Below are 11,821 nucleotides of genomic sequence, written 5' to 3' on the forward strand. Positions count from 1 at the left end.
AAAATCTTCCTATGCTTGAGACTACCAGTATGTGGAATTTCATGAAGGCCTTTCTGGTCATTAGCAGAGTTTCTGAAAAATTTAACTGTGAAAACCTGTCACCAGAAATGCTACCTCAACCCTCTCAACAGAAAAGGAGAGGGAGGAAGGGAGAAAACAAGATCAGGATATAAATGTAAGTTAGGCAAAAATAGTTCAACTTCAAAAAGCTTTGAAGGGAAAAGCATTTTTATGCATATTTGAGAAAACAGAATCTTTCTTGGCTTTTAAAAATTAACAGTCTAAACGAGAATAATAAAAAGTCTTTCCTTCCTTATGCCTGTATTTGCAATAAATCTACACAAACGAAAATAAATATGGTACATGTATACTTTACTTATCAATATGGAAGCCAGTACCTGCATTTTAATTTTAAGTAGGTTAAAACTAGAAAATCTTACTGCCTTGGATTTTATTCTATGACTCATTTAAAACATAAGTGAATCAAAAATATTTATTGAGTACCTAATATGTACCAGAAATATTACCAGTATTAATTAGTTTTTAATCTATTACATTAAAAAAATGACTGCTCCCACTCATGTTTAACAAAATAACTTACTAAAATTAAGAAAATTAACACTATTTCAAAAAGCTTTAATAAATTAACACTATTTTGAGTCTACATGTTTGGTCTTACCTAATAATTTGTGAGCTGGTAATTGTAGCATTGTATCTTCATTGTATAGTGATGGGTATCACAAGCCCAGTGGGCAAAACAATTAGTTGCACACTGGAAATTGTGAAGGGAGAAGGGTTCTTTCCTTTACATCTGCAATAGCATAACTATTGAGTTGAAATCAGTTTGATAATGTAAAGTTAATAACGTGTCATCAGTAACCAGAAAAAAAGTGACTTACTCAGACTGCTTAGCTGGCGTATGACTGCAGCAAGAGTACTGTTGGTTACACATTCAAGTTCACTGGTAATTCCTTCCAGCAGAGCTCCCTGGCATAAGTGCCGGGGTTCAATGTTCCTCTTCACTGAAGGCATGGCTCACAATCTGAAAATTAAAAAGATATTTTTTGAAAAGCTCATATTTACAAGACAAGAGAGGGAACCTTTGTGCATTCCTTGAAGCTCACCCAGGCAGCGCGAGGGTCAGACGCCATGTCCCCCTTCCCAGGGCAGGGGCAGCCTCCAGGATGATCCATCCAAGTTGAGCGGTTCCAGGTCGCTCAGTCCTCTCCTCTGGTCCTGCAGCGCGCCACTGGCTAGCTGCCCGGGCCTCTCTCCCAGCACAAGGAGAGCACGGCCTGGCCTCCGAGGCTGGGGACCTCGAGTCCCCACTGCCCAAGGGAGGAGGCCCACAGCCGCCACACAGGAGGGCACCACAAGGGCGCGCCCAGGTCCGGTAGAACCCGACCCCATCGGTGGTGGGCCGCTGGGGGTCTGACCCCGCGCCTGCCCCTCCCCAAGAGGCTGCCTGGCCCGGAGCCTGGAAGCAACTGGCAGCCCTGACCAGGGAGTCCAGCCTGCCGCAGCCAGCACTCACCGGTCCAGGGTCCCACCGCCGGCACCAGAGCACGTGCGCAGGAGTGCAGTTAGCGCCAATGGTTAGACAGATCCCGAGGCCCTCCTGTGCACGTGCATGCACATGCACGTGCTGCGCAGGAGTGCAGTTAGTGCTGACGGTCAGACAGATATCGTGGCACTCCTATGCACGTGCATGCACATGCACGTGTGAGCAACAACTGTTTTTGCGGGAGTTGGCTCCCTGAGCGGAGCCGCGTCTGGACCTCAGCAGCGAAGAGGCTGAGAAGCGGCAGAGTGCAGGAGTAAGCCTCCTGACAAGTTGGGGGCATCCCTGAGCAGGTTTAGGGCCTGTGCCAGGTCTGCCCCTCTGTGCCTGGGTCCTGCCCTACAGGGGACTTGCCTCTTCCAACAGTGCTTCAAACAGTAGGTGGCCTCTGACCTCCACCCTCGCCCCTGGAGAAGGATGAACACCTTTCAGAAGACCCTGGGCGCCATCGGTGTGCGAGCTAGGGTCGTGGGCTACAATCCCACAGGCCGCCTACACAAAGCTGCCAGGGATGGTGACTTGGAGGAAGTGAGGCGTCTCCTTCTTCGAGGGAGCTGTCATATCAATGACATAGATAAGAAGAACAGGTAATAGAGTCCAAGAGGCTGGCAGCCCCTGGTGCAAGGGACCTCATGGGGGAGGCAGAGCCTATGGAGAAGGAGCCAGCGTCATCCAGGCTATTCCCTGGAGGATAGGGCAGAAAGGTGGCCTTGTTTTACCTGGATGCTTGGCTTTAACAACCTCAGGGACTCTTTAGCACCTATAGACCTTGGGGCAGTCTGACGCCCAGGGCCTCTTGTTAAGCAGCTACAAGGAAAAAAAAAAAAATTAGCCGGTTTCCCTGGTGCGGACATATCCCCTCAGGAGGCTGGCCAGCCAGCACTGCAGAGCTGCTCACCAAGGGGACAGAGCACAGTGGGCACCAGAACCTCCTTAAGGGGGCTGAGAAGCGATGGCAGGGGCCGACAGAGGGCGGGATCATGCTTCCTGACACGTTGGGGGCAACCCAAAGCTGGGCAGTGTCTGGGCTAGGAGCTTTGCTGGGTCCACACTTCTGTCCCTGGGTCCTGCCCTAGGGGATATTTGCATTCTGTGCTTAGCAGCCTAGGGGAAAGAGCCAGGGAAGACATGGAAGGGTCAGGGAGAAGGAGCATCTGCCTGAGGCTGGAGGGAGCTGACCTGTGTCCTCATCCAGCCTGTGCCTATGCCACCTTAGCCCTAGCCCTAGCCCTAACCCTAATCCTAACCCTAACCCTAATATTATGTCTCACTAAGAAGAATCAATAAAAAATAGAAAAAATAAAAAGTATATTATACTCCAGGTGGGAAAGATCATTATATAAAAAAAATCACTCATAATATAATTACACCACTATTCTTTATTGCTGTATACTTATGTATACATTTTATCTAATCTGCAGCCTTGTAAGGGTCTTTGATGTGGGCAGATGATTCTTTGTTCTCTGTTCTGATTTCAGTTTTGCAGTTGTTTTTTACATTAGTTTTCTTAGGGTTGCCGCTTCTACTCCTCTTTATGTGTTTCTTGCTTCTCATATACTTTACTTACTAATTCATGTGTTCTCAGTGTCTCTTGACCAATCAACCATTTTCTTAACAAGATTATTGAGAATCCCTGTTTCTTTTTCCTGCAAGTGCTAAGTTAACTTTAATGAGTTCTGAGACAGTAGAATAGAAGTAATGCATGGCAGCATTCACATTCTCCAAAGCACATTGTGGGTTTTCAATCTTGTCATCCCTTCAGGCTGACCACACTTAAGGAACATTCACTAAATGCTATGAATGCAAATCTGCAGATTTATGCTGTCCAGGTATAATTTTCTGTAGTTATCCATCCTTGTTCTTTTGTTTATTTAGGCACAGAGATCAGAACATCTGTTGACTGCATCCAATGGTACAGGCTCTCAGTCACCAGGGCCAAGATGACTGCAGGCAGGGTATGCACAGGCACACAGTAAGCTGCTGCCCTAGTGCCCCTTCTCTGGCTTGTTCTCAGGACACTTGGAATAGCCAGATCCTCAACCCTGGTGTGGTGTATTTTAAGTGAAATATTTATTATTACTGAAGTCTGAGCTCTTTCTATGGTTAACAGTTTCAAATAACCAAATAAAAATGTGAGACCTTAATCATTTTTGAGTTCTACATACAAACTTTTAGGATAATTATGACACTAACAAAGTGTTTGTAGTAAAGACTTGCCCGTCTGTGTACCAAATTCCCCATCAACTGTCACATATTGTTTGCCAACAGACAAAAGGCAGATAAATGAATAGAACAGAATAAAACAAGAAACACCCAAATATCTGAAAAAGTTTAGAATGTGCTACTGATGAATATCATATTCATAGAAAAATAATTATGTGTCAATGAAATGTGTAATAATTGTAGAAAACTGGCTGGATTTTTATGTCACAAAAATAATTCCCTTATACAATATGGATTATTAATTTTAAATAATGCAAAATGAGAAAAATGTTAGAAGAAAACACAAATCCTTCTGTACACATTTTATGTGGACAAAGTTCTTAGAAAGAATGAACTAAAAAACAAGGCTTCCTTTTGTTCTTTTTCTCTTTTAGTTTTTAATTTTGTTCCTGGGGTTTGATCCCATTACCTTGATCTTTTTTTTTTATTATTATAAATAATTCTTTATTATGAGTTTACGTAGTGCTTGACATATAAAATAAATTTTATTTAAGTATTTAAAATAGTTTCTGAATATAGAAGCAATTTACTCTTATTATTGCTAAAATAATATACACATACAAACCTTTTAAATGTGAGGAACCACTATGCTCTATGCACAGGAGAACAGTTAGTAGTCTAATAGTGCTGTTTACCAGAGTAGTGTAAACTTCTTTCAGAATCAAGGAATGATTCTAGATTACCCATGGAGAAAAAATATGTACTATTCTTTTAGGCCAGTGACGCTCACATGGGTTTCTTATCTACCTATGGGTTGGTATGTAATGGTCACATGTGTGCTTCCCTTCTCAGCTTTAAAAGCCACAACACCAAATCCAAGTTGCAATGTCTCACCCCAAACCCCACTAATGTATATATATTTGGATCCTGGGGATTGACCCAGGGGTGCTCCACTATTGAGATACATTCCCAGCCCTTTATTTTTTACTTTGAAACAGGGTCTCTCTAAATTGCTGAGGCTGGCCTCAAACTTGCCATCCTCCTGCCTCAGCCTCCTGAGTTGCTGGGATTCCAGGTATGCGTCACTGCATCAGGCGCCTTGCTGATCTTTTCGGGTGTTGTGTGGCCCATCTACCTTTGTTAGACTTAGAGACATGCTTAATGGTCCCACTCGCTGGGGCTCTGCTCATCGCTGTCTTCCTCTGAGTCAGCAGACACTCTCTTGATTCTTTGGAGTGCAGCTTTAATGCTCCTCTCTAGGTCACTGGTTGGCTTGTCGCTGAGGCCTGAGCCCAAGTCTGTGTGGACTTTCTTTAGTTTCACCCCTTGTCCTATGGCAGCCAGAATGTGCTCCTTGACTGACGTGCTGGGAGCAGGTGAAAAGGGCACTTCCGCTTTCTGGAGAGGGCTTCCGCTGTGCCTTAAGGAGGCCAACACTTCATCCATAGATCCTGGGCATTGAAAACTTTCCAAAGAATTGGGTGGTCTCTCAGCAGGTGACCCACACACTAGAGAACTTGGCTGATCATCTTTTACCCAAGTTCCAAGACCTAAGTTCCGATGATTGGCAGCTTGAGAAGAGGCCAGAGCAGGAAGAGGTGGAGGGAGAGGTGGTGGGGGTGGGGGAGGAGGAGGAGGAGGAGGAGGAGGAGGAGGAGGAGGAGGAGGAGGAGAAGGTTGTTGTGGTGGTGGGGACAATGACAGCTCTTCACTGGATTTGAAGTGTATTCTGTCACCAACTGGAACAAAAATCTGGACAGGGATATTTCTGTGATAGTCTTGATCCTTGGGGGTTTTCTCAGTACAAACTTCAGGTAGGAGAGGAGCGCTTCGGCCCTTCCCAGAGCATGGGGGAGCGGCTGACACAAGCTGAGAAACTGGTGAGGACCTCTGCTGGGGAAGGTCAGCTGGCAGGTTTGGAGTCCTGGGTTCAGAGCAGGATGTCTGCTGTAAAGATTGAACTGAATATTTCTCTTTATAGGCTCTTAATCGCTGGAGTGTTTTCTGGCATTCTTGGTTTATCCACTCTTTTTTCTTTTGCTCCTCTTCTTTTATTTTGTCTCTTTTCATTTGAATACTGTGATGCTGATGAAAGTATCTTGTACTTTCTTCAGCCTGTTGCAATCTGAGCCGATGGTTTTCTTTGCACTGATCCTTTCTGTTCCTGAGGAGGCTCTCCTGGCACAGATCCTGCCCCGTTTGGCATCGCGCACGGAGACACCACCGCAGCGGTCCGCCGCTTCAGCCAGGTAGCGCTCCAGTTGCCCGCAGAGCTCCTGTAGCGCCATCTCTCCGAGGCCAACGCGCACCGCCACACTAGCGCCCACAGCCCGCGCCCATGGTCCCCGGCCCCGCAGCCAGCCACGTCCAGCTGGGGCGGTAGCTGTGGGAAGCTGCGTTCCAGGGGCGGCCACAGCGCCGCCAGCTGCCGGTGCGCGCCGCGGAACCCAGTGGCCGAGAGCAGGCCGGCCCAACTGGGCACGGCCTGGCAGGCTCCAGCGGGGTCCCTTCACGCCACCGCCATGGCGCGGTGCGGTCAAACCTTGAGCTTTCTATTCCAGTGCTCTGCCATTAAGCTGTATTCCAGAGCCCCTGAACCTTATAATTTAAATTAGGGAAAGTACCTTTTTTCAGATGCACAAGTGACCTGTGTATATAGGAAAAAGGACTTTGTGTCCCTGGTAAGAGAAGGAATTTAAGTTTAATGATAAACGAAATACAGTTTTTAGCTACAATACTTGTGAGGATGAAGAGTAGTGGTACTTATGTTGCTGCTTAAGGGTTGAGTTCCTTATGAATTCTAAAATAAATGATAGTATTGTACATTTTAATAATGTTTATTTCTGTACATATCAATTTCTTTATACTATCTTTAGGATATTATAAAATATGCATGACTTAGTATAGCAGTGTGTTAGAAAGGACTCATAGAATTGATTGTAGGAAGAAAATGCAGTGCATTCCAAGCATGAAATATTATGTAACCATTAGAGGTGACAAAGATATAAATGTATGTTGACCTGGGAAGATGACTTTTTGAATATCAAGTGAAAACGAAGCTTGATAGTACATACACACAAATAGATTGTGGTTTTGTGTTAGGCACAAATATGTAAAAAAAAATGTAGTAGAATTTAAACACTGAGCCATTATTTTCAGCATTCAAATTATGAGTAAAGATTTCTTTTCCTCTTTTATTTAATGTTTATTTTATCTCCAATATTTGGCAATTCCTCCTTCTCTTTCTGTTTGTTTATACCTTAGTTTCATTGACAGCAGTTAATATGCTCTGTAGTAATGCAGTATTTTGACATTTTCTGTGTTCTGCTTTTTTTCAACTTCCATGTGGGAAGTTTTGGAAAAATTCCACATTGGCTTCTACTTTTCCTTTTCCTTACCTGTTATTTCTAAAATGCATATGTGTAAAAGTTTTAATGAGAACTACTTGTTAATAAAATAATCTTTGGGAGGAGCAGGGAGATGAATCTTGTTTCTGTAGATTGTTATCTTTAGCCAACTTTTAGCCTCTTCAGAAGAAAAGGTAATTTTTTCATCTGTGCTTGTAGATATTAGTGCCTATACATTTGCTATACATGTATGTTTCATTCCATACAGATTTATTTCATAAATGCAATTGTAGGTTTATCGTTTTGTTTTAGTTACATTCTTAAGAAAGTAAAAGAAAGCAAATATAAATATTGTTGGAAGTATTGCTTTAATTTATAAAACTTTTGTTTAACAATGCTGAACTCCCCACCAGGTGCCTTTGTGTAAATCTGTAATCCCAGAAATATGTGAGGCTGAGGTAGAAGGATCTCAAGTTCAAAGCCAGTCTCAGCAATTTAGAGAGGCCCTTAGCAACTTAGGGAGACACTGTCTCAAAATGAAAAATAAAAATGACTGTGGCTGTTGCTCAGTGTTTAAGTGCCCCTGGATTCAATTCCCAGTAGAGAACGACAAACAAACAAGCAAAAAAACACCACACACTGAACTCCCCAAGTATACTTTTCATTTCATTTACTCACCACTCATATCCTGAATACCTATTATATATTTGACATATTTTACTATTTCTGAGGTCCTCCTTTCTTAAAAACTTCATGTTTCCCTGACTGGAGATTTAAAACTGAACTAATAGAACTCAATTTGAAGTGAAGAATTTCCTCAGGCTTTTCAAACAAAAGCACTTCTGGAGATAAGAGTTTGTAAACTGCCCATTTGAAAAGTTAAGATCACATTGATACTGATATTAAGTATTGGATATATTCAATTTACTTAAGGGCTACAAATCTAAATACTGAACAATGTGAAACATACTAATTCTTTTGAATCATACATTTCCATTGGCTTTATGTTTCTTGGGAAAAAAAGCAAGAATAACTTTGCTTTAAATTTAGTCTATTGATGTTTTCTTATTCAACCCTCTTTATCTATAGTACTTTTTGTAACTAAAACTTATTCAAATGTCACTCATATGACTAGAACTTCCATTGATCAATTGTGTTATCACATTTCACTAAAGTAAGGCACCATGGATGGGTGATGGGCCTTTCTTTTATGTGTAAATAAACATTTTAAAAATTGAAATACTTAGTCCTTAAAATACATCTGAAAAATTATTAACAATACACAACCAAAATCAAGATTCACTGGTGTCAGAAGCAATGGTGCATACTTGTAATATCAGTCAGTGATTTGAGAGGGAAGGTGAGGCAGAAAAATTGCAAGTTCAACATGATCCTGGGCAACTTAGTGAGACCATGGCAGAAAGTGAAAAATTAAAAGGGCTCTGGGTATGGCTCAGTGTTGAGTGCCCTTCAGTTTAATCCTCAGCAGGGGGGGGTATGGTGGGGGAGGAAAGAAGTCAGTGGAACAGGCATCTAGAATGAGCTAATCTTTCATTAATTTTCATTAATTAGCTGTAATAACAGCTAATAAAGATTGTTGTTTCTTCTGAAGAAATTGTTTTGAAGGGAGAGGAATTATATGCTATCTAATGTTTACAGTGGCATTAATAATTGTATGATTTAAGTGGGAGCTCTATGACCTCCTAACAAATCTTACTTTTGTAGGACTCCTCCACATTATGCATGTGCCTATAGCCAGGCAGAAGTGGTGGATTTTCTAGTAAAGAACAAATGCGACATTCACCTCTGTGACAGTGACAACAACACACCTCTGATTAAGGTAGATGTAGCAAAGTATTTTTGTGAAGGATGAACTATATTTACATACTTAGAGGAAAAATTGATTAATATCATTTAAATATAACTAATTAGTAAATCCCATGGAACATTTGTGTTGAATTCTTGAAATTGACAATCTATTTCTTGGTACCAAACCAACAGGCCATCCAACAGCAAGAAGAAGAATGTGCAACTATTCTTCTAGAAAATGGTGCCGATGTAAATGTTCAGGATCCCAATGGTGGCACTCCTCTCCACCATGCTGTCTGTACTAACAACACATCAGTGGCAGCAAAACTGCTTTTACATAATGCAAATATTGAAGCTCAAAACAAGGTAAACATCCCCCATATTTATTTCCAAAATATCTGAAATACATTTATTTTGACAGTGACATAAGTCAACAGATGTTGTTTATAAGCAGGGTTTTCTTGATTAGAAGAGTAGCAAATGTTGGAACTTTTTAATCTTATGGATATATTTACTTAATATAAGTGTAAATAAATTGACTCCACATTTAAAATTCAGGAGACTTGTGTGGAAATATGGAGTTCATGCTTCTCTTGAAGAACCATGTGGAGTCTCCTTTGAGCCCATGTTACCATGTGGTACGCTCTGCTCAGGTGCCCCATCATACCAGGCATGGGTGTTCCCCAGATTGTGCTGGATAGCTACAGCATTCATTCACTCAGAATCCCATACTTTGCCCTATAAGAAGTTTTATAACTCCTGTTTTATACTTTATTTACAATTCCATGGCTTCATGATAGTTTATATTAATTTATAAGAACATGGTTTATGGACTATATTAATCTCTTTGAAATGGAATTGAATTTTAGAATTTATAAATTTACGCTTTTCAAACCTTTTACTTATATGTACCACATAAATTATATTCCCATTAGAGTTTCTATAAGCTTCATTAGGCTACTCATAGTTAGGTGGAGAGCATACACATTGTGCAAGCAGTATTATATCTTTGTCCTCAGCTTTGTCTCTTTAGTCTTTTATGATGCTAAAAATAGTTCATGTAGATCAGTATAAAACTTTTTTTTTTTAAAGAGAGAGTGAGAGAGGAGAGAGAGAGATAGAGAGAGAGAATTTTTAATATTTATTTTTTAGTTCTCGGCGGACACAACATCTTTGTTGGTATGTGGTGCTGAGGATCGAACCCGGGCCGCATGCATGCCAGGCGAGCGCGCTACCGCTTGAGCCACATCCCAGCCCATAAAACTTTTATTGATACACAAAATTTCTGAATTCTAGTTTGTCTAAAATTATAAATATCTTTAAGCAGCAATTCAAATGGAACCAGAATAAAAAAGAATTTGGTAAAGTGGATGTGCATTATGGTCCCAGGATGATTATTATGAATACATTTTGTATTAACTTTCTAACATGTAAGAGTAATATCTTTCATCTTATAATAGGAGAAAACGCAGGTACCAAATTACTCAAAGTTCATTTGAAGCATCTCTCTTTTTTTATTGAATTATTTATGTATTCTAATTTGCTGTATATGACAGAGAAATGTAACTCATTTCATATTACACATATAGAGCACATTTTTTCAAAGTCTCTGGTTGTACACAAAGTATTTTCACACCATTTGTGTCTTCCTACATGTACTTAGGGTAATGATGTCTAACTCATTCCACTGTCTTTCCTGCACCTATGCCCCCTCCCATCCCCTCCTTCCCCTTTGTAAAGTTTCTCCATTCCTTCCATGTTCCCCCCACCATCACCATTATGAGTTAGCATCCTCATATCAAAGAAAACATTCAGCCTTTTTGGGGGGGCTTGGCTCACTTCACTTAGCATTATATTCTCTAACTCCATCCATTTTTGCAAATGCCATGATTTTTTTCTCTTTTAATGCTGAGTAATATTCCATTATGTATACATACCAAAGTATCTCTATTCATTCATCTACTGAAGGGCATCCGAATTGGTTCTACAATTTAGCTATTGTGAATTATGCTGCTATAAGCACTGATGTGGTTGCATCACTGTAGGATGCTGTTTTTAAATCCTTTGGGTATAAACTGAGGAGTGGGATAGCTGGGTCAAATGGTGTTTCCATTCCAAGTTTTCCATAGAATCTCCATACTGCTTTCCAGATTATCTACACCAATTTGCAGTCCTTCCAGCAACATATGAGTGTGCCTTTTCCCCCACATGCTCACCAACACTTATTGTTGTTTGTATTCTTGATAGCTGTCATTCTGACTGGAGTGAGATGAAATCTTAGAGTAGTTCTGATTTGCATTTCTCTACTTGCTAGAGTTGTTGAATATTTTTTATGTATTTGTTGATTGATTATATATCCTCTTCTGAGAAGTATCTGTTCAGTTCCTTGGCCCATTTATTGATTGGGTTATTTTTTTTTCTTTTTTTTTTGGTGTTGAAGTTTTTGAGTGCTTTATATATTGTATAGATTAGTGCTGTATCTGATATGCTTGTGGTGAAGATTTGTTCCCATTCTGTAGGTTCTCTGTTCACTTCACTGTTTCTCTTGCTGAGAAGGAAACTTTTAGTTTGATTCCATCTTATTTATTGATTCTTGGTTTTAATTATTGTGTATAGGAGTCTTATTAAGGAAGTTGGGGTCAAATCCGAGATGATGGAGATTTGGGCCTCCTTTTTAGAAGCCTCTCTCTCTTAACTCAAGAGTGCATTTTCCTAGTGGAATGGGAGTGCCTTATATTGTTGTCTAAGATCTTGAACTATATAGAGGAGATTCAACAGGATTTGTGTTGCATGGAGGAACCTCCCATGTTATTGGATAACTCTTAGAACTGTATCCCTATAACTTGAATTCTTCATAAGTGAATGTCTGCTATGGAAAAGTGTTGTCAAATTAGTGTTAGCAATGGTACACGGATGTCCTTACTAATGGATGCATAATGCA

General features: G+C 40.8%; 1 pseudogene; it reads right to left on the minus strand.

Moving 5' to 3' along the window:
* Nucleotides 1–4,882: 4,882 nt before the first annotated feature.
* On the minus strand, nt 4,883–6,248 carry LOC144253387 (WASP homolog-associated protein with actin, membranes and microtubules pseudogene; annotated as a pseudogene).
* Nucleotides 6,249–11,821: the final 5,573 nt, after the last annotated feature.

The sequence above is a fragment of the Urocitellus parryii genome, chromosome 2 (genome assembly GCF_045843805.1).
Source record: "Urocitellus parryii isolate mUroPar1 chromosome 2, mUroPar1.hap1, whole genome shotgun sequence".
Classification (NCBI taxonomy): Eukaryota; Metazoa; Chordata; class Mammalia; order Rodentia; family Sciuridae; genus Urocitellus; species Urocitellus parryii.